Source organism: Chrysemys picta, chromosome 1 (assembly GCF_011386835.1).
Source record: "Chrysemys picta bellii isolate R12L10 chromosome 1, ASM1138683v2, whole genome shotgun sequence".
NCBI classification, from domain to species: Eukaryota; Metazoa; Chordata; order Testudines; family Emydidae; genus Chrysemys; species Chrysemys picta.
In genome coordinates, this window is record NC_088791.1 from 65373232 (window position 1) to 65396906 (window position 23675).

A 23675-nucleotide genomic window follows, 5' to 3' on the forward strand; every position below is an offset into this window, starting at 1 on the left:
CTAGATGACCTCCTGGATTCCACTCATTGGAATCTAGAACGATTCCCTCCTAGGTAACACCCGGGGCAGCCAGGGCAGGGCAGGGCACGGCCTGCTCCCCTGGAGCGTTAGGGCTTTCAGGAGTCAGAGGTGCCAGCGGAGCATGTTGTACATTAAAGCAGCGAAGGCAGTTGGGGGGCAGAGGAATTGGGTGCTTTGCCATTGTACTTGATCAGCTCAATTTGAAAATTCTTTCAAAGGAAATCCAGATGTATACATCTGACTGGGGTACATGTACACACATACACACGCACACTCACATACACACACTCATGTGCACATACACGTACACACATGTACACATACACATATATACAAAGGTACACATACACGCACACACGCTGTCCCTGGAGCACCCCAGGATGCGACTGACGGGGTGGCTGGCTATTATGGGGGCACAAGGGGGCTGGGAGAAAATAATCAAGAAGAACTTTTGCTGAAAATGCAAACCTAAGCCGGAAATCTGTGCAGGGCTGGGCTCAGCGAAAATGATCTTTTGAGCTGCTCTTATTAACCGTGGTCCTGTACTTCCTGGTTTGCGTCGGACCCAGGCAGGAGACTGGGCTGCTCTCAGCTGTAGAAGCCATTGGAATGACCCAGGTCGGAATGAGCCAGGCCCTCAGAGCCTTCTGCCACCAATCGCCCCAGCAGTAAGGACCGAGAGACGCTAAACAGGCAGACAGACAAGGAAACAGTGGCCCTGGCTACAGGTGTGTGTGTGGTGCAAACGGATGAACACCAGTTGCTGGCTGAAGGCACAACCTTAATTCCTGCATTTCCTGTCTGTCAGCTATCGTTCGCTTGGCAGCCTGAGCTCCGATTTCTAACGCAGCGTTTTGCTCTGACCTATTGTGGTTCTCATGTCCGGGGGCGCCTTGGCCCCTGGTATCAGGAGCGGTGCTAAGGAGGCTGCTTTTCAAAGGTCCTTAAGTAGGGTTGTCAACTTTCTACTTGCACAAAACCAAACGCCCTTGACCCAACCTAGGGTGACCAGATGTCCCGATTTTATAGGGACTGTCCCGATTTTTGGGTCTTTTTCTTATATAGGCTCCTATTACCCCCCTCCCCCCACCCACCCACTGTCCCGATTTTTCACATTTGCTGTCTGGTCACCCTAACCCAACCCCTTTCATGCCCTTCCCCAAGGCCCCACCCCCACTCACTCCAGCCCAGCCCACCTCCCTCAGTCGCTTGCTCTCACACCCTCACTCACTTTCACTGGGCTGGGGCTGGGGGTTGTAGTGCAGGGAGGGGTGAGGGCTCCGGTGGGGATGCGGGCTCTGGGATTGGGCTGGAGATTAGGGGTTTGGGGTGCCAGAGGGGGATCCGGGCTGGGGCAGAGGGTTGGGGTGCAGAGTCTGGGAGGGAGTTTGGGTGCGGGAGGGGGCTCAGGGCTGGGGTAGGGGATTGGGGTGCGGGTGGGGGTGTGTGGTCTGGGAGGGATTAGGGTACAGGAGGGGGTTCCGACCTGGGGCAGGGGGTTGGGGTGCCGGGTGTGAGGTCTGGGAGGGAATTTGGGTGTGGGAGGGGGTTCCGACCTGGGGCAGGGTTTCTGGGTGCGAGCTCCGGTCAGGCGGCGCTTACCTCAGCCGGCTCCTGGTCAACGGCACACCGGCACTAAGGCAGGCTCCCTTCCTGCCCTGGCTCCGCAGGGCTCCCAGAAGCAGCCAGCACGTCCCTGCAGCCCCTAGGAGGAGGCATGGCCAGGCAGCATTGTGTGCTGTCTGCGCCCACAGGCCCCGCAGCTCCCATTGGCCATGGTTCCCGGCCAATGGAAGCTGCAGAGCCGGCACTCGGGATAAGGCCATCGCGTGGAGCTTCCTGATCGCCCCTGCGCCTAGGGGCTGCAGGGACGTGCCAGCCACTTCCGGGAGCCCCGCGGAGCCAGGTCAGGAAGGGAGCCTGCCTTAGCCCCGCTGCGCCACCGACCGGCCAGACTTTTAATGGCCCGGTGGGCACTGCTGACCGGAGCTGCCAGGGTCCCTTTTCGAGCAGGCGTTCTGGTCGAAAACCCGACACCTGCCAACCCTGTGTCGAAGGCCCTGATTTGTGAGTGAGCTAAGCCTCCAGCCTCCTGCGCTAAATGAGCTCCCTTAACCTTTTCCTGCACCCCATCCCCACCCCCCCCTTTACCTGCTTCATCTGCCCGGTGTGGGGTGTTGTGACCCTAGAGCGTGAGTTCCCTGCCACAGGGCCTGTCCTCTTGTCCCTGGGGGTGCAGTGTCCAGTCCTAGGCACCCTGCCTCCAGACTGGGTGTGACGAAGTGGGAATGGTCTTATGTTTTCTCTGAATAATGTGGGTGCCTCAGTTTCCCCTGTGCATTTCTTAAGTATCTAGGTGATGGAATAAGGGTGTGATTGTTGCAGAGCCCGAGAGGGCAGGGGTGTGCAGGGGTCTCCACAGAGAATGGCCGACACCCTGTCTCCTGGCAACTGATGGCCTGGGCCCCTCCCCTGCAATGTGCCAACTGAAGGTGTTGGAGAACAAAGAGATCAGGTGACCTCCTGGCCCAGGAAAGAGACAAAGGCTGGAGGGTTTCAGTTTGGAGCTGGCTGGGGAAACAGAGGGAGGCCCAGCACCGGGGTCTGGGCCCCCTACCCCCAAGATGGACCTGACTGAGGGGTCCTGTTCTCTGTACCTACACGCACTGTTTTGGACTGTGTTCCTGTCATCTAATAAACCGTCTGTTTTACTGGCTGGCTGAGAGTCCCGGTGAATTGCAGGAAGTGGGGGGTGCAGGGCCCTGACTCCCCCATCCTCCGTGACAACTGGGGCCTCCGGGTAACGTAGGGTGACCAGATGTCCCGATTTTATAGGGACAGTCCCGATTTTTGGGTCTTTATCTTTTACAGACTCCTATTACCCCCCACCCCTGTCCCGATTTTTCACATTTGCTGTCTGGTCACCCTACGGTAACGCTGCAGTAGGAAGATGTCACGGGTTGCTGTTATTACTGTCTGAGTCGTGTTATCATTATCTGTCCTCCGGCTTTGGGTGGGTCCATGCTGCGGATTTGCTTGTGTCCCACAGTGTCTAATGGGGTTGGAATCCCGCAGGTTTGTTATCCTGGGGGAGCTCAGCGTCAGTGTGACCAGTGCCAGGGACACATGCGTGTGTGTTCTCCTGGCCACATGGAGCCCACCCGGGCCGCCCTGTTCTGGGCACACCCTGGATCTGACTGTCAGCCGAGGGCCGAGCACTGGGCATATAACCAATGTTCTGACTTGACCCCAGCCTCATGGCCCGGCGATCCTGGCCTGTCCTCCCTCCCCCCCACCTCCCCCCCACTCCCGGGGACAAACACCCACAAAGATGGTTGGCCTGGAGGGGGTTTGGCTCCTGTAAGTTTTCAAGAGATGCTGGCAGGGCTGGACCGCAAACCACAGGACAAGGGGCCACTGAGCACAATCACATGGTGACCGCAGCCACAAGCTACTCCCCATCCCTGCTGGATGAATGTCAGGTGAGACACAGAGACAGCGCTTGGGAGCCACAAACGCTCTGCCAGCTGGGCAAAGCTGGGAATGTGACAACAAGACAACACACCTGCCTTCAGGTGCTTTGGGTGGAAGTTCCTGATTGCATGGGTGGGTCCCTTTAAGACGTTCAGCTTGTGTATTTCCAGGGTGAGAACTGGGGCTGACAGGGCCAGCAGGCCGGTGAGGAGCAGGAGACAAGGGCACCGGGCAGCTGCAAAAGGGAAGAGCCGGTGAGAAGCTGGGAACACAAACCCGCCCTTCAGGAGCCGCGACTCCCAGTTCCCTCTGCCAGGACAGTGCCCCTGGAGCAGCCAGCTAAGAGCACGCTCCGCTGCTCCGCGCTCACAGCAGCCCAGAGGGGAGGGGAGCTGGGGAGCCAGGCGGGGCGATTGGGAATGTGGGGGCAAGGTGATGACCGGAGTAAGGGGAATTATGGGAGAGAAGAGCATTGGGGGAGGAGTGTCTGGCCTGCTCTGCCCATGGCCTGTCTCCCAGGGCCCAGCCCACGCCCCGTGCTGCCCAGCCAGCATCCCTGGCTCACTGTGGCTCTGCAGGGCGCAGTGGGATCAGCCAATGCTGCTGAAGAAGGAAGATGAACATGCCCCTTTTCTGTTGGCAGCTTGCGTGTAACCTCATGGCCTGGGAATGGGACTGGCATCAGTGCCAGGTGCGGCTCAGGAACAAAGAACAGGGATTTCGCTGGCCAGACCACTGTCTAACGTCCCAGGTCCCCATCCCCCCGTGTGCTCTGAGGGGAGTGTGAGAAGCTGCCCGTGGCGACAGGCAGGGGCCGGCCAGGAGCCCCGGATTGGGAGGGAGCCGGGAGATTTCAAAGCATATTCAAATGTTTCCTATGAAAGGATTGATCGGCACAAGCTGAATGATGGTGTCACACGGAGCAGCTCCACGGTGATGCCGAGGGAGGGGGCACTGATCCCCTCAGAGAACTGGGCCCTGCTGACTGCAGGGGCAGGACGGATGTAGAGATGAAGAGCCAGGCTCTGTGCCAGGTGGCATGGGAGCACCAGGGGCCTCTTTCCTCCCCTCCCCCTGGCTGTGCAGGAGTGGGGCAGGGTTCCTACCTTGGGCCCAGACAGCACTAGGGAAAGGGACCAGTCCTTGCACCAGGCCTGCGGGCCGCCATAGGGGCATTGTCCTCCGCCAAGGGGTGCGGCCAGACTCCTAGCTAACTAGTGTGCAAGCTGCCATGGGACCATGTGCTAGCTGGGGAAACAGGCTGCATTTTACCACACAAGCAGTGGGATGCATTCGGCCCAGTGGTCTGGGGCCTCCCCACCCGGTCCCTGCTAGCACATGGCTCCAGCCAGCAGGGTCCTACCCCACGAAGATGCCCTCGGCCCCAGCCCCTGGGCACCATTCTTTAATTTAAATGAAGTGCTGCAGAATCCAGGGACCTGGCCGCAGCATTTAGGCCCAGCGTGATACCCCATAGATGGGGGCTGCCACAGGATGCCCTGGTATGAGGCACCGCACTCCTGCTCCAGGAGTCTGCACGTGGCCAGGCAGAGCTGCGGGCAGAGCCTTCAGTCTCAGGCGAGGAGCGGCTCCGCCTGCAGTGGGAGTGGGATAGACGCTGCCTCTGCCCTACAGGCTCTCTGGATGTGGTCCAGAGGGCAGGGGGCCCAAGGACTCCTCTCTCCCAGCACTAAGGGCCCAAGTCTCTCCTCCCGCTCACATCTCCTCTTTCTCCTTCCCCGGAAAATCCCTCTGGCCCCAGTCTCTCCTCCCCCCGACCCCAAACGGAAGGGCTGGTGGCCCGGAGATTTACTCTGGCAGGGAACAAAGGGCCCATCCCAGCAGCCCTGCATGCCCTGCCTGTGAACCTGGTAATGCCAGGCATGTTCTCCAGCAGCGTGGTGCCCATGGGAGCACCCGGAGAGACAGTGACAGCAGGGCACAGAATTACCATCTGCAGACTTCACTGCTTAGAAGTGTGTGTTTATTTCAAAGCCTGGATCCCGAGGCAGGGCCATGCAGAGGGTGTTTGAGAAGCTCCCGCCATGCTTGGGATTTCACCTTTCCAGTGACCTCTAGGCCTGCTCTTCGCATCGCCGAGCTAAAATGACGCGGAAGAGTCACTCCAGCCGAACGCTGGTGCATGGGAGTCAGCCCAGCGGAGAAAGGCCCAGTGGAAAAAAGCTCAGAAAGTCTGCAGGGAGGGAGAGGAGAAGGAAAGTGGCCCCGTTTCCTGGGTAACCCTGATACTTCCCCCAGCAAGGCCTGTGAGAGCGGGCGGGAGGTTTGGCCATGACATACTCTGACCCTTTTCCCTCCCTTCGTGGAGCAGGGGTTGGCCTCACTGCAGACAGGAGGGTGGGGAAGGGGTGACTAACAGTAGGACGCTGGTTTGATGAGGATGGCGGAGGCTTGGCTGTTCCCGCTACAGAAACTACCCCAAGTGATGCTCCCTTTGACGTTCAGTCGAACAGAATAACAAGCCGAGTACCACCAGCCCCCACCAGAGCTAGACGCACAGTTCCCACCGTCAGTGTCCTGATCCAGGTCTTTAGCAGAGAACTTCATGTTGTCATGCACGGTGGTAGGATTGTTTGAAGTCATGGCGTCCCCTGCAATCCCAGTGTAAGAGCCCAGCCTCAGCCTGTAGCCTTTGGACTCGTCTTCCAGACTGAAGAGGTTGTACTCTGCATATTTCATGGTGCCGGATGAATCGTGGATGACAAACCTGACCTGGTAGACCTTCAGCTTGGCGATCCGATAGATGTACTCCGTCCCCAGCCAGTAGTCATCCTGCACGTTGCCAAAGCCGTACTTGTAGGTGCTCCAGGACTCAGCCCATCTGTGTGTCGTGCCGGTTCTGCTGGAGAACCGTCCAGCCCTCACTGGTGCTGTTCAGCTCTCAGTAGACCTCGAATTGATGGAGTCCTGTGGGCTGGATGACAAAGACGCCACTGACCCTGTTCCAGGTTATCTCGCTGAAGTCCTTGGACCAGGCTGTGGGCAAAACGAGACAAGTTGTCAAGAACAAAACCTCATGGAACAAAACCCCGCTAAGAGTTACGATCACAGTGGAGTTTCCATAAAATCTTTCCTTGGCCTCCTTTCCAACTCCTCCGCCGAGGAATAGCAGCTGCATCTTGGCCAGATCAGGCTGCACTGAGGAGTCCTGGAGGTGAGCTCTGGTCTCTAGCCTCGCGCCAGACTGATGTCCCCATAGCTGTGTCTGAGGGAATTCTCACCGCTGGCACTCTGCTCCCAGATCTCTGCAGTGTGTGTGTGTGTGTGTGTGTGTCACCCCTGTGAGGGGTGACAATGCAAGCGGGACACACTTACCACTTACCCTGGGCTACCCGCATGTCACTGGCTCTGCTGCGCCGGAAGCTCCCTTTCCCCTGATCTGTGTGGGGAGGAGAGAGCCGAGTGATGTGAGGGTTTTACAGAGGATATTCCCAGCTCCACAGCTGGGCGTATTCTCAGCACATTCGCCTCCCTGTCCCTCCGCTGGCCCAGCTGTAGGCCTCAGTTATCCGCTGGGCACTGGGGCGCCTCTCCCTGCTGGATTGCTCCAAACTCTGACACCTCCGGGGAGGCAGGAATTCACCCAGAATCCCTCCAGAGCAGAGACCCACCCTGGTACCCCCCTCAGCCTGGCCACAGCCCCGCGTCGCTGCCAAGAACCATCAGCAGGAGGGGGCCGGGCACCAATCCCAGAGGCCTGATAGGCTCTGCCTGCATCGGGCACCAACAGGCTCCTTCCCTCTGGGCCAGGACCCGTTCGCACATGCGCAGGGCGGCTCCCTGGGCCCAGCTCCCAGCCCTGAGCTCAGGCTCCCCTGGGCCCTGCTGTGTCCCTGCAGGGACAGCACATGGCTCTCCGACAGCCCCTTCTCGAAGGATTTCCTGCCAGCTCTCCAGCCAGCCAGGGCTCTGAGGGACGGGGCGGGAGGCCAGCTTCTCCTGTGTGCCCATCCCCAGCCAATCCCCGAAGGCAGGGCCAGCCCACAAAGCACTGCTGCTGATCTGTCCAGTGCGGGTGTCATGACTTCGACTAACCCAGACTCCCCTTAGCTGCTCTACCTGGCTCCCGTCTGCTCCCCTCCAGTCTGGCCCAAATGCAGCCACCAAACTCACCGCCCGCTCCCGTGGCTCTGCCCACACCACCTTGTGCCTTCCATTCCCATCCCTGGCTCTGCAGCTCCTCCTGCAGCAGCTTCCAGCCCCTGCGCCTCCCCTCGAGCTCTGCACAGCCCTGCCCTGCCTAGCTCTAGCTCTGTGTTAATTCTGCACCAGTCGCCCTATGCCTGAGAACCCCCATCTCATCCCGTCTGCCCCTGCCTGGCTGGGGCCCACGCTGCACCAGTTCACTCCTCCACGCCCCCTCTGCTGCCCAAGGCAACCAGCACCTCCTGGCTTTGTCCCATGCTGCTCCCTGCACTGCAATGGGCCAGCCCCTGTGCCCCCCCGAACCTCCCTCCCTCCCTCCCCTCCCTCAAACCGCCAAAGAGCTCAGCGTGGTTTGAATAGAGAGCTACGGTTGGATTGTAATTTCTCCCAGTGGCTTCAGGCCTCCATAATCTCCAGGCAGCCAGTGAGTGACGTCCTGGGGCCCCAGGGCTGGCAGGGACCCCTAGGGCCAGGGGGGAGGGCTATAGAAGCAGACACATGACACACCTGCCTTCAGGTGCTTTGGGTGGAAGTTCCTGATTGCATGGGTGGGTCTCTTTAAGATGTTCAGGTTGTGTATTTCCAGGGTGAGAACTGGGGCTGACAGGGCCAGCAGGCCGGTGAGGAGCAGGAGACGAGGGCACCGGGCAGCTGCAAAAGGGAAGAGCCGGTGAGAAGCTGGGAACACAAACCCGCCCTTCAGGAGCCGCGACTCCCAGTTCCCTCTGCCCGGGAACGGCACAACCGAGAGCTGGGACTGCTGGACCCTCCCGCCTCGCCCAGCACAGCCTGGCACTGCCGCCCTTGCCCGTCACTCTGGCTGGGCAGCCGGCCACCGGCCAGGCATGCACGGGGCAGAGAGGAGACGCTAGGAACCGGCCCCGTTGGGACAGACTCCCAGGAGGGGGGCGGGTGCTGAGGAGTTTGGGACTCGCCCTGGAGAAATGTTCCCACCCCACAGAGACACCCCTGTGCCATGGAAATAACCGGGCAGGGGAGGGCGGGAGAGTGGGTGAGAGAAAGGGAAAATGGAGATTGGAGCTGGGGGAGCACTGAGTCTCCTGGGAGAAGGGACCTGAGGGGTGGGGCTTGGGTGGGCACTGAGACCCCCAGGGAGGGGGGACCTATAGGGGGGTGAGGGCTAGGTAGGCACTGAGAGCTCCGTTGAGGGGGGGCCTTGAGGGGTGCGGTGTGGCTGGGCACAGAGAGCTGGAGGGAGGGGGGCCTGTGGGGTGGGGCCTGTGTTGGCACTGAGAGTCCCAGGGAAGGGAATCATGGGGTGAGGGTGTGGCTAGGTGGGCACTCAGAGACCCGGGAGGTGGGGCTGAGTGGGGGGGACTGGCCAGGGGCACTCAGAGCCCTGGTGGGGGGCTGTCCAGTGGGGGCAGTCACAGCCCCAGGAGGTGGAGAGGGGCACTCAGGGGCACTCAGAGACTCGGGAAGTGGAGGGGGCTGAGGGGAGGGACTGGCCAGGGGCACTCAGAGCTCGGGGGCGGGGCTGTCCAGGGGGGGCACTCACAGCCCCAGGAGGTGGGTGGGGGAGGGGCACACAGGATTTCAGGAATTCCCTGGCAGTGAAGAGCTGCTGGCGGCAGGGAGGAGCCAGACGTGACAATCCCCACTTGGGATCCCTGGCTGGGCTAGTGACTATGGGGGCCCATGGCCAAGCTGCAGCGGAAGGTGACCTGAAGGAAATGCCTCAGCCTCGGCCTCCTGCTAGGAAGGGCCTGGGCCAGACAATGACCCACCGCGCAGTGTCCCAGCTCCCTGCCCCACACCTGCGGGGCACGACCCCTCCTCTGTAGGGAGGTTGGCATGTACCTTAGTGCTGCTTCCTCCATCCCCAAAGGCCTCTCCCAGCCAGTCTCTGGCAACCCCTGCCGTTCAATACGCACATTACCCTGCTGTGACATACCGGGGGGGGGAACCCCTCAGGGGTGGGGGGCTGTCACACAGCTGGGCAATTTAACCCGGCTGGGCAGGGGTGACTGTCTCCCTGGAGCTGGGGTCTCTTCTCCTCTGAGTCTCAGCCCAGGTGTCTCTCTGACCTTCCCCCCAGTAGCGCTCCACGTTGAGTTCCAGCCCCACATTCGCACCCACAAGTGCTGGTGGGTTCCAATCCCAGCTGAACACGCCCACCCGGCCCTAGTGTGGAGCAGAAGGGCCCAGCGCTGCCCCACAGACCCTCTGGCTCTCCGAGCCCGCTCTTACCCATCACCGCAGCACGTCTGGCCCAGGCTGAACGCTGCTGCTCTGTGCAGAGAGGCTGGCACTTCTCGCTCCTGCTGTACGAGGGGCAGGTGCTGCTACCGACTGCTCCCCCTAACCCCCGCCCTGCTGCGCTCTGGGGATGCTGCCCTGCTGTGGAGCTCTCAGGTGTCTTGAACTGGAATTTGTTTGGAGAGAAACTGCTAAGGAGCCTTATCAGCCCCGAGCAGAGAGTACCTGGGAGCCTGCCTGGGTCGGGCGGGTCTGGTACAGCCTCCCCGCAGATAAGGCTCTTCCCTGGACCTGCCACCCATTGGAATCTGGAACGATTCCCTCCGAGGTAACACCTGGGGCAGCCAGGGCAGGGCAGAACTCGGGGCTGGTAGTGCCCGGGCCAGGCCAAGGCCCTACCACTCAACCATTATTCCTGCCAATGTGTGACACGAACAGGCCAAATGGGTGACACACGCCTGCAAACAGCTGGGCTTTGGTGCTCCCCCTGCCGTAGCTGACGGGTTCTAACGGGCTGAAGGATGTTCTCTTGCTGGGTGCTTTAAATAAACAAAACTAGAGCTGCACATTCCAGCCCACAGAGGTGCCACTGCCCATCCCCTATGGCCTGCAGACCCCAGAAGTTGTGTTGCAAGCCCCACGCAGTCAGGCCCCAGCGGGAGCCACGGGCTCCCAGCACCCTGCATGCTTTGGGCCAGGTCCCTACTGCAGATGCACCCTGCCACCGCCAGCTTCCCCGGGCCCCCGTTTCTCTGCCTGGCCCACAGCTGACCCCCACATGGTCAGGAAAAGCCATCAAGTGCCCCAGACACATTCAGGCTTCTTCTCTCCAATGAGTCCCAGAGATGGGGCACCGGCTGATTCATCACCTGCCTGAGAGCAGGCAAATGTGTGAGATTTGTGTGTCCTGGTGACATTAAAGCTCACAGTGTAAAGTGCCTCTGCTTGGCAACTCCCTCCCCTCTCGGTCAGAGATGGGTCGCCCTTCCCGGCCCTTTGCGAAGCCCGTCTATATGCGCAGCGTTCGGGGAGGGCTGAGGCAGGAGCGGGGGGTGCTTGGCGGAGTCTATTTTGGGAGATTAGGGGTGGCAGAGTGCTTTATTTGCAGTTTTCTTTCTTTCTTCCACTGCCTGGGGACTGTAGCAGGGAAGGCAGTATCAGATACTAGGGTGGTGGGCACCCTGATCAAAGCCGGGACAGACAGACAGACAGATGTGCTGCAGTTCCGTATTTACCTGGGTTTGGTGTTGGAGTTGAAGGCCAGAGCGCCTAGAGTCTGGGATCGACGTTCTAGCCTGGCTCACAGTTGCAGTCCAGATAACCACAGCAGCCGGTCCTTGGACCGTTCATCTGAGCCTCTCGTGGCATTTGTGCAGAACTCCTCACCCCCAGGAGCCGCTGAGGCCAGGAACACCGCCAGGCTCAATAAGGGATCGGATATTTGTGTGCCCAGCCAGAACCTCCAGGGTTGGACGTGTTACTGCTGCACGTCCTGGAAGGGACATTGACCCTCCAGCTCCGGGGCGTTAGCTGGTCTCTGGCTAGGACCTCCCTGTACCTTCCTATGCAGCATCCGGCCGTTGTCAGACACCAGAAGGATCCCAGCTCAGCTGTGGTCTGGCGTTTCCCCTGCTCCTCCTGGGTCAGGGCATTACCCAGCTCTAACTAAAGGGCCTGAGATGGGGCAGATCATCCCACATCTGTTCCTGTGGGGTTCTCACCCCTTCCGGTGCAGCAACCAGTGCTGGTTGCTGTCTGAGAAGGTCACTGGCCCAGGTGGACTTTGGGTCACAGCCAGGCTGGCAATTGCCACATCTCTACGTGTGCTTTTCTGGGAAAACCCCTTTCCTTGTACGCTTGGGATGCGGTGCCCGATGGGGGAGGTGGCATGTGGGAGGGAAAGTAGCCTGGGCCCAGATGCTGCCAGGAGCTCAGGGTGGGCACTGGGGATCCCGTACTGCTGCCTGCAGTGACAGCCTGACCCCTAGTGGCTGCAGTTCATTGCTGCAGTGTGTGCTGAGAGTGGGAGACAGGCGCACCCAAAGCATGAGGCAGGAGAGGAGAGGAGTCGGGGAAGGGGCAGCCTTTCCCAGCTCTGGTTCTGCTGATCGCTGTGGCTATCATCCCAGCAGAGGACGAAGTGGCCAGTTTAGTCCCTTTGGGACTTGGTTCATTGCTTACTGGTAAGGGACTTGCGTGAGTCTCACTGCTCCAGCCCAAATTTGAGCTTCTGTTTGCATTGCTCCTTTGTGTCTGTGGCATAATTTTATTCTTTCTTTGCTCTTGTGTTCTCATTAGCTCACGGGCTGAACTCTGGTGCTGTTGACGGGACCAGTATCATTTATCTGAAATATTTATCAGCTACTTCTCTCACTGTTGGAAATTGTCATTGGAATCAACAACACTGGAATTTGATTTTTCTGTTCTGAAAATGAAACAAGTTATGTTTAAACAAATTTTAAAATATCCAAATATCAGTAAATCATTTCCCATAGTACAGCCGTTTGCTATGAAGTGGTTTTAAATTCAATGTTTAAGACACAGGACATTTTAACACAGGACATATCAGTATGCAATATTTAAAGAGTGAAAGCTGCATATGGTCAATCATTTAATTTTGCCATAACAAGAAATAACAACTGTTTTGTTACCACAGATATACACAAAAATATAGACTGAATCTTGAATATGTTCCTTTTTTATTTTCCAGAATTTAGACCTTGGGTGCAGAATTGGTAGAATGAAAAGAGACGCAAAAAAATTATGTTAAGAGGAAACAGACACAGTTTAATGAAAGTTAATCATAAAAAGACTCTGCTTGCCCATGTCAAAGTTAGAATCAGGACTCACAATTTTGTCAAGACCACTCTGTTTATTAGCACAGAGCTCTGCTAATACATTCAGATAATATGAGCCCCCATGGAAGACCCAAACAGTCTTATTTATAGAGATAAAAGGGTGCGAACTAAACAAAGGGACAGAGAGCAAAATTGTAAAATTTGCATGGGGCACAATATGCATATCCTGCTTCCTTATTAACTCTTATCGATCTAAGGCTAATGCTTCACCAATTGCCCTTACGTGGGGCAATTCATTAAGCAGTTAATGTCTGCTTTCCTGCCCCCTGGCTTGCAGCATTTCTCATTTCTACTTAAAGGTACATACAGCATTCTTTAATTCATTCTATTTCTTTAATAGAATTCATTTCACTTTCACAATCCCTCCTTTTGGTCAAGTTTACGCAAAGACCAACAATTATTGGGTTCCACACATTAATCATTCTTTATCTCTTCATTCATCAGTGATATTTAACATCATCATATTAGCACTCTGTTTTGGGGCGCCTAGACCTGGGTGGTATACCTTACACAATTCTGGATACAAACAGGAGATTAACTGAAAACATACAAAAATCATTAGGATTCTAAACAGGATAGTCAGGGCTCCCTGAAACAACCAGTTTCCTATGCCAGAGACATTGAACAGGTTACTTAGCCACTTCCATAAAGAACTCGGCTCTTCATGGGGAAGATATGCGATTTGTTCTAAGTGACTAGCGCGATCTATTACCTCATTGATGTCATCAGGTATGAATCATAGAATATCAGATTTGGAAGGGACCTCAGGAGGTATCTAGTCCAACCCCCTGCTCAAAGCAGGACCAATTCCCAGCTAAATCATCCCAGCCAGGGCTTTGTCAAGCCTTACCTTAAAAACCTCTAAGGAAGGAGATTCCACCACCTCCCTAGGTAACCCATTCCAGTGCTTCACCACCCTCCTAGTGAAAAAGTTTTTCCTAATATCCAACCTAAACCTCCCCAACTGCAACTTGAGACCATTACTCCTTGTTCTGTCATCAGGTACCACTGAGAACAGTCTAGATCCATCTTCTTTGGAACCCCCTTTCAGGTAGTTGAAAGCAGCTATCAAATCCCCCTCATTCTTCTCTTCTGCAGACTAAACAATCCCAGTTCCCTCAGCCTCTCCTCATAAGTCATGTGCTCCAGCCCCCTAATCATTTTTGTTGCCCTCCGCTGGACTCTTTCCAATTTTTCCACATCCTTCTTGTAGTGTGGGGCCCAAAACTGGACACAGTACTCCAGGTGAGGCCTCGCCAATGTTGAATAGAGGGGAACGATCACGTCCCTCGATCTGCTGGCAGTGCCCCTACTTATACAGCCCAAAATGCCATTAGCCTTCTTGGCAACAAGGGCACACTGTTGACTCATATCCAGTTTCTCGTCCACTGTAACCCCTAGGTCCTTTTCTGCAAAACTGCTTCCTGGCCATTTGGTCCCTAGTCTGTAACAGTGCATGAACACACAACGTTCTTTTCCAATGAGAGCACAGATCCCTCCTTTGGCCGCCAGCACTATGTCCAATGCCTGATGGTTTTGGAGGGCCATCTGTCGGATCACCCCTGTTTCTTTGGCCAGGGTTTTTAAACTCTCTCCAGTTTCATTTGCCATTATTTCAACTACTGCTTGTAACCGCAGGAGCCTTTTTGCATGGTGTATTACTCCCCCAAGTGGGATAAGGGAACCGCCAATGGCCTCTTCACAGGTCAAGGGGCTTATGTTATTTACATACCATTGGACATCTGGTAAGTCCCTTCTTCTTCGCCTGAAATTACGAAGGCGTTCTCGTGGGAAGGACCCTAGCACTCCGAATTGTGGGAAGAGTCGGGCGGGATAATAGATACCTGACCAGTTAGCTGGTAACACAGTATAAGCTTTGGTCCCACAAACCCAATGATGGCCTATTAAGGCTGGAAAGGGTTGGTTGCATCCATTTGTCACATAGGTGCCTACAAAGGGGGAGTAATATCCTTCGAAGGGCACAGGGTATTGTTTTCACTAAGATTACTGTAGGGGGAACATAAGATTGATTTTTCTGTTTGATCCCAGGTCGAGAAAAAATTCATATCCCCATACCCGGCCCGCCACTCTTTAGTTTTGTTCGAATAATCCCATACACCATTGGTCACAATATGCTGAAGGCAACGGCTTTTTCCCAGATCCAGCCCTGTCCCATTACACACCCGACACCAATGACCTTTTCCCTCCACCACACTTATCCATTTAGAGACATTTATTCCCACTGCTTCCCAAGTGTCATTGTTGTTCCGTGTTTTGTTAAACGGATGAGGTCCTCCAGTGAGGTCTGAGGAATTGAGTGGGATTGCCAGGACAGGAACACAGCTTGAGAGTGGGCTGGGATGTGGCTGCAGACCCAGCAATTAGAAATAGTAAGGGTCTGAGCTATCCACACTTGCTGCTGGATAAAAGAATTGTCATTGTGGACTCCCCAGACCTTAAGACACCAGCAGCCGAGGAACAGGCGCCACCAGAGGCGCATGTTGGAGGCAAGGCCCTTCTGGTTCTGACAACCTCAACTGAGGGAACCGCAGTCACAGTTTTACGTCCACCAGGCAGCAGGCGCTAGGCTCGCTACTGCTCCTTCTCGGGCCTTGCTTTAGGTCGTCGTCTGCTTCTGGGAACCCTTACGAGAGCGTAGATTGTAAGGTAGTGCAGGCTGTTCCTCTACGTCTTCTTCTGGAGTCAAAATTGACTCTGCGTGGTCCTGAGGTGATGATTGGTTCACCAGGGAGAGGGTCTTGTTACACTGCGAAGCATGTATCCACGCTGTGATGCCAGACAGTTTAACAGCCGTCTGGGTAGTAAGCAGTACCTGATGAGGACCCTTCCACCGGGGTTCCAAGGCGTGTTTTCGATGATGGTGCCGTACGTAGACCCAATCACCTGGCTTGAAGTCATGGCAAGCGTCAGAGGTGGTTCCGTTGGCCAGGCAGCTCGAACCTGTGAATGGAAGTGACTTATGGCTTGCATTAATCCCTTGCAATATTGAAGGAGCGTACTGTGAGTCAAGTTCAAGTCTGGGACTGGAGTAATGGTAGCCATAGCTCGCATGGGCCGTCCCATAACAATTTCAAAGGGACTCAATTTATGCCTTTGGGATGGAGTGGATCGCATTTCCATAAGGACTAGTGGTAAAGCCGTTGGCCAGCTTAACCCTGTGGAGTCACAAATCTTAGCGAGCTTATTCTTAAGTACACCATTTCACCTTTCCACAGCACCTGCACTTTGTGGGTAGTAAGGACAGTGCAGCAGGTGTGTGATATGTAACACACAATCCAGGTGTTGAACAAGTTGTCCGGTAACATGTGTACCCCGATCACTGCACAGAGTGGCAGAAATTTCCTTGGCAGGCATAATATGATTTAACAAACATTTAGCAACAGACAGTGAGTCAGCTTTGCGACAAGGAAAGGCTTCGATCCAACCAGAAAATAAACATACCATACACAAAATAGATTCATATCGTTGACACTTCGGCATTTGTACAAAATCAAGTTGCCAATGCAAGAATGGTGCTTGGGGCAGGCCCCGGAACCCCTGAGCCACTTTTCCAGGTTTACCAATATTGTGGCTTTGGCAAGTGGTACAGGCGGCACAGTGGCGGGTTGCAAAAGAGCTGAAATGGGGGGCCCACCATCCTGCCGTAGTTACAGCAGAAACCATCCCCTCCTTTCCGACATGCGAAACACCGTGTAGCAGGTCGGCCAGCGATGGGTAGAGTGAAAAGGGGGCACAAAGGCGCCAGTAGGCGAACGCCAAAGGGAATCAGGATATAGAGAGCAACCCTGGGCAACCCAGGAGTCTTTTTCAGCTTCTGGGGCAGAGTCTTGGAGCAGGGTGAGGTTAGTGAGGGACAGCGGTGGTATAGAAACAGAAAGGGAACCTAGAAACGCATCTGGAGAAGGTTCTATGGCAGCAGCAGGTTTAGCAGAGGCGTCAGCAAATGCGTTACCCTTAGCAACATCAGTATCTGCCATCGAGTGGCCAGGGCACTTAACAATAGCTAGGGCAGACAGAAGTAAAACTGCATACAGGAGAACAGCGATTTAGGGGCCATTCTTAATAGGGGTACCGGCGGAGGTAAGGAAACAAAGGCAGAGTCTGCTTCAGGAGGCCATGGCATGGGTTCAGGCACAGAGAGTCGAGTGAGTTCCTGGAGAGGTTTTGGAAGGGAGGCATATTGGGGAATCCATTGCCTGCAAAATCCAGCCATGCCCAAAAACTTTCAGACCTGGCGTGGGGAGCGGGGTCGGGGAAAGCTAAGGATAGCCTGGACGCGGGCAGGAGAAAGTGTACGGGAACCCTGGGAGAGGAGAAAACCAAGGTATGTGACAGAGGCTTGACAGAGCTGTAGTTTAGAGTGAGAAGCCTTGTGACCTTTTTTTGCTAGGGCAGTAAGGAGCACTAAAGAATCAGTTTTTGAGGCAGATAATGAGGGGGAACAGAGGAGTAGATCATCTACGTATTGGACTAGAGTGGACCCGGACGAGAAAACAAGGTCAGCTAGGTTTCGGGCTAGTGCCTGGGGAAAGTAAGATGGGCTTTCAGTATACCCCTGGGGAAGCATAGTCCATGTATATTGCTGTCCCTTGTAAGAAAAGGCAAAGGGGTACTGGGAGTCAGGGTGAACCGGAACAGAAAAGAAAGCAGATCACAAATCAACAACAGTAAAATGAGTTGCATCTGGTGGGATAGAAGCCAGAATCGTTGCTGGGTTAGGGACAACAGGAAAGGCGGGTATAACAATACAATTAATGGCTCGAAGGTCCTGAACAAATCGCCATGATTTGCCATCAGCTTTTTGAACTGGGAGGATTGGGGTGTTACAGGGACTGGAGCAGGGAACAATAATGCCTTGCTCCCGCAGGGCAGTCATGACCGGAGCAATGCCAGCCTCAGCTTCGGGGTTTAAAGGGTATTGAGACAGGCGAGGCAGAGGTTTGGAGGAGTCAACAGTAATGCAGACGGGGTCAGTATTTAGGTGGCCCACCTCAGAGGGATGGGTTGGCCACAAAGAGGATGGGACCTGCAAAATTAGGTGTTCAAGGGACAGGACCAGTGGGCAACAAGGGACTGGGGTGGAAAGGGGGGTTTCAGACAGCAGGGAGGCCACAGAATCACTCAGAGAGGACTGGGGAATTTGCAAATAGACACCATCCGGGGAACAGTATATGGTGCAGCCAAGTTTACATAACAGATCCCGACCCAAAAGGTTTACCAGAGTGGAGTCAGAGAGAAGGAAGGCATGATCTGCGGATAGGGGACCAACTTGGACCGGTAGAGGTTTTGAAAGGGGATAAGGGGTTGGGATTCCCGAAATTCCCACAGCGGACACGGTCTTTCCGGAGCGGGGAACCGCAGGCAGGTCGGTAGTACGAACTGCAGAGAGCAAAGCTCCCATATCAACAAGGAAAGGGAGAGACAAATCATTGATAGTTAACACACTCACCCATGGGAGTGAGAGGTAGTAAAGGAGCTAAAATTTCCTGAGGTTCCCTGGCATCCCGTCATTGCTGTGGGACAAAGTAAGGCTGGGGACTGACTGGCTGTGCCGGTAGGGGGCCTAGCTGGTTATTTACAGAGTTATCAGGCCAGCTTGGACATTCGTTCTTCCAATGTCCGGGCTGCTTACAGTAATTACAAACATCCCCATAACCCAAAAATCCAGTTCCTCGGCCCCTCCCTCGACCACGTCCCCATCCCTGGTATTTTTCCCGTCCCCGGTACTGTTTGCCCTGCCCTGAATAATGCTGTATTTGCAGGGCCATTAACTGTTGGGCTGATTGTTCCTCCTTTCCTTTTAAAGTATGTTGGCAGTGCTCTGCCACTGTTTGCAATTTGTCCATGGTTTCAGTCCCCCACCCAACACTTATTCGTTTTAGCATATTGCCAACAGCAGGTAGGAGGCCATTAACAAACGCATTAGCCAGGGTGCCCTGTCCATTTTTATCCGGTTGCTGTATACCAGAATGTTGCAGAAAAATGTCAATTAACCGGGAGCGATAGTCGCCTGGGTTTTCTCCCTCTCGTTGCTTACAGACGTTTATGGCCGTCCAGTTGGTTTTAGGAGTCCATACCCGAGGGATGGCTTCAAAGAGATTTTTAGCTTGCTCCTTACACCTTTTCCGGTATTCAGCATTAGGTGTTACCGGAGTTTGGTAAAGTAGAGTGGCGGTCATCTGCGAGCCAATTTGCTGCTGTGAGCCATTTTTCATGCTCACTAGGGGTAAGTAGCTTGCACAGCTGCAGAAGGTCTGCCTCAGAGGGTTCATAGGTGTCACATACTAACAAAAATTCCTCGGGGAATTTGGTAGGATTTTCCCAGGGCTTTGGAAAGCCTTTTACAACTGAAAGGAGCTCTGTACGAGTCCAGGGTTTATAGTTCCAAGTGGGACCCCCGTCTTGGCCCCCAGTATGCAGGATTCAGAGGGGAACCTGTATATTTTTAAGGCCCAAGCGCAAGCTTTTACGGGGCAGAGCGGGATCAGAGGAATGGGCCTGGGTGGTATTGGACGATCCGGACGGGTCTGAACTGGAGATCTCTGGAAATTGTTCCTGAGTCGGGGAATCTGGTGACGGTCTATTGATCCGACGCAAGGCTGCCAAGCCAATTAATGCGTCTTCAACTGGTGACAGTTGTTCCTGAGCTGGGGAATCTGGTGACGGTCTATTGATCCGACGCAAGGCTGCCAAACCAATTAATGCGTCTTCAACTGGTGACAGTTGTTCCTGAGCTGGGGAATCTGGTGACAGTCTATTGATCCGACGCAAGGCTGCCAAGCCAATTAATGCGTCTTCCTCATCATCGTCCTCAGAATCTAACAAGGAGTTTTCTTCATCTTTTTTCACAGAGAGACAGGAGGATGAAGGGGGATCTGCTTGGAGAACGGGATAAAGGGGAGCACTCGGTCTGGTGGTGGGAGAGGTGGTTTTCAATAAAGCTTTTAACTTATCATTTGAATCTTTGAGAGAGGCGCGTTTCAATTCTGTCCACCTACGATTTGCCTCTTCCCACCATTGCATGAAACAATCAACCTCTCCTTTAGCCAATTTAGTTTTAGATCGGCCGAATTTGTCTTTTAAGACGTCCACTCGGTCCTTGTCCCAAGATCCTAACAGTGGCCACTGAGTTTTGGGATCTCCCTGAGTTAGCCTAGATCATTTCTCCAGAAATTTACAGGAGTCTGGACCCTTCCTAAAATACATAAAATGAGCCGGCGTTCCTTTAGGGAACTGTCCCGACTTAGACGTCTAGTTACCCATACAGGAGGACTTCACACACACCAATCGCACAAGAAGGAAATTCGGGTTCGTCAGAGCGATGCCCGGTGCAACACACAAAAGGAGCCCACAGGCTACTGCCTCAATCGCCCTTGCTTTCATACCAAGGGTTTTACCCAAGGTGCGGTGCGGCTGCGATTGTGCAGATTTCACTCACTCAGGCCGCGGGGACAGGAACCCCTTGGTCGGCCGATCCCCGGACGGAGACGGCACCCAGACTCAAACACTCCACAGGAGGACTGATAGACACAGAGACAGGACAGTCCTCAGTCCGGATAAAACACAGAAATAATTACCTGACCAGATTCCTGATGTCAGATCCCGGGATCCCTACCAGAACAGAGTGGGAACAAACAGGTTCAATGGCGTAGACTTCACTGTGGTCATGCGCCCTTCCGTTCAGAAGGAGGGCGGATCGGGCAAAATGCCCAGGTGCCAGCTACCACGGTCGTCCTACAGAAACGGTCAGGAATCACACGGCCCCAGTGAAGATGGTTGCCATCTCAGTGGGACCTCCAAATTGTCAAAGTCAGACTGAGGACTCACAATTTGTCAGAGCACTCTGTTTATTAGCACAGCGCTCTGCTAATACATTCAGATAATGTGAGCCCCCATGCAAGACCCAAACAGTCTTATTTACAGAGATAAAAGGGCGCAAACTAAACAAAGGGACAGAGAGCAAAATTGTAAAATTTACCTGGGGCACAATATGCATATCCTGCTTCCTTACTAACACTTATTCATCTAAGGCTAATGCTTCAACAATTGCCCTTAAGTGGAGCAATTGTTCTATCTTAATGTCTGCTTTCCTGACACCTGGATCGCAGCATTTCTCATTTCTACTTAAAGGTACATACAGCATTCTTTAATTCAGTCTATTTCTTTAATAGAATTCATTTCACTTTCACAGGCCCCCCCCCCTCAGCGCGGACAGAGGAGCCCTGGCCGAATCATCGCAGCTGCCCCTGGCCACCCTGTGCCAGCTGCCCCAAGCCCCAGGCCACTGATCCGAGCTGAGCACCCCACCAGCTTATACCCGCCTCCCCTACATAGAAATCTACCAGACAGACCCACATGGCACCTGCTTTGTCAGGACGAGGACACTGCTCAAAGACACCTAGAAACCTGGCAGGACCCGTCAGTTTGAAAGACACCTTTGATTTTCCCAACAGATGCAGGAATTGGCAAGGAGCAGAACCCCCACACCTGCCACACCCAAGCAGAAACATTTCTGCTGCTACAAATACACCAGGCCGATGCGCCTGGCGTACGTCAGCAGCAGATGCCAACACCTGAAGATATGCAATCAGTTCAGAGAGAACTAGGAGTTTTATGGATCTGTCAACATTTCTTCCACGCCTCGGATATGTACGTGAGCCCGAGACGACTACGGGACAAAGCTGCAGGCTGGACATGGGCGCTTTAGCATGATGCAGCCTGCAACGTATCAAGGAGCAGGTGACCAACTATCCCGCCCTGAAATACTAGGATGTGAATGGAGAGACAGCCTGGCAGTGGGATGGGGCTGAAGGCTGAGAGTTTACACAAATCCCCTTTAGCCAGCAGCCGGCTCTCCTGCCAGCAGCTCCCGCCTTGCCACAGCTCAGGGCTCCCGTCCTGCAGCTTCTCTGTTTTCTTTCCAAATTTCCCAGGCTGCCCCACACCATTCGTTCAACCTCCCAGGGTCAGAGTTAATGCTGTGTGTTTGAGTGGCACTCCCCCAGCCAATCAGGTTTTTTCAGTGTAGCCTGGGGGGCGGGAACTCTCGCTCAGCTTCACACCAGAAAGTGACTACACATCAGATGGTGGCCCCCAAGCGCCTGCCCTACATGCGGCTGATACTGCAATGCCACAGCTCTTAGCCATCAGCTACGAGAAAGGGGCTGGGATGTGTATCACCGACTTCTTACCCAGAGCATTTATTCTGGCACTTTCCGCTCAGAACCACCTCCATTCCCTGCAGCCTGGCTGGGGAGGGGGGGGGGAGGGGAGGAAGGAGAACAGCTGCACTGCACTGCACAGCTGGAAAGGCACCCCTTGGTGGGTGCCCGGGGCAAGGCCCCTCCAGCTAGAAGACCTGCTCTTCACCAGAGGAACCTGGGTTGGGATCCCCCGCACAGCTCTGCCCCAGGGGCCTTGGCAGGTCTCTGACTTACAACAGGGCTGGATGGGAACTGCAAGGAGACAATCTCCCCAGAGGAAAAGATTCAGTATTAATGTCCCAGAGACTGGGGAGACCTTGGTGCCTCTGTCGGCGATGGGGCCATCCATGGGCCAGAGTGCCCAGGGCTGGGGAGCTCAGGGACAGGGGGGCAGGTGTATCCGGGTGGGACATCACACTTCTGAACAGGGGTTTGGGTCCCTTGGGACTGGAATTGGAGGTGGAGTTGGGCGCAGGTGGCACAGTTACGCGGCATTGGCTGGGGTTGGCATGAGTTAAGGCTTTTGTTGATTTGGTGTCTCTTTAGGGGACAGCTAGATCCTGGTGGGGGCCTCAGAGGCCTCCGGGGGGAGGAAGAAAAGCAGCCAGGAGCCACCATCAGACACTCCTTACCAGGGTACGCTTGCCCCCCATCTCTTCCTCACCACATGGAGCCTGCAGCTCTATTTGTGGGGTCAGGGTGGGGTGAATGGCGGCACAGCAAGGAGGCCTGCCTGGGGCCCGTGGGCAGCGGGGAGTGGTGGTTTGGAGGATTAAAATGGGCTGGGGAAGGCATCTCAAAGGAGCTCTGCGCTGGGGCCGGGCTGTATACGGTGTGCTGGGTCAGACTTGCTGTCTATTTCTGTTTGTCTGTTTAGACTGGCAACCCTTCTGGTGTGGGCAGCACCCAGCAATGGCCCTGGTCCTGACTGGGCCTCTTGGCGCTACCGTAACCCAAATCAACACGAATATGAATGGTCCTGCTCGTCAGTCTGTGCCAGCACAAAGCCAGAGGCTATGGCTCCACCCTCCCTGATCGGACCCCGGATGGACCCGCCCGGGCTTGTGCAGCATAGACCCAGCTGAATGGTTTGGCTGGGACCTCATTAACTTGGCCCTCCCTGGACGGGACACAAGGAGGGTCGGCTGGACCCGAGAGCAGCTCGCACAGAACTGAGCAGTGTCATCCCAGCTGGCAATGACCTCACCCAGCTCAGAACTTCTGAGCCGTTTGGATCCAAACAGCCTGATGCCGTTGGGACCAGAACATTCCAGGACGATTTAAACCACAACAGTCTGGTGCCCCTTGGATCAAACCCTTGGCTCAGGTCAATCGTGATCCTGTCTCTGCTGCCTGCACTGTGAGATCTGGAGATTTAGCTGAAGAATTGGACCAGAACCGCCATCCCTTCCCCAGCAGAGATCCAGACCTTCTGGCTGGTACTGGGACAGAGAATCCAGGAGGTTTCGAGGACTGTGACAGGCACCAGCCTTGGCCCAAGTCCCCAGAGCCAGGACCATGGCGCACAGCCAGGGGCTTCCTGCTGACGCCCCAGAGACAAATCCTGGAGCTGCCCAGGAGGGGTCAGGTGAGCAGGACGTTCCCTGGGCCCCCAGGGCACTCGGGGGAGAGGCTGGCAGGGGTCCTAGGTCAAGGATGAAGTCGAATTCTCTCTGTGCCTGGCCCAGGGAGGTCTCAGAAGGGGAGGGGG

General features: G+C 55.2%; 1 pseudogene; it reads right to left on the reverse strand.

Moving 5' to 3' along the window:
- Nucleotides 1-5462: 5462 nt before the first annotated feature.
- Nucleotides 5463-10297, reverse strand: LOC112061491 (fibrinogen-like protein 1-like protein; annotated as a pseudogene).
- Nucleotides 10298-23675: the final 13378 nt, after the last annotated feature.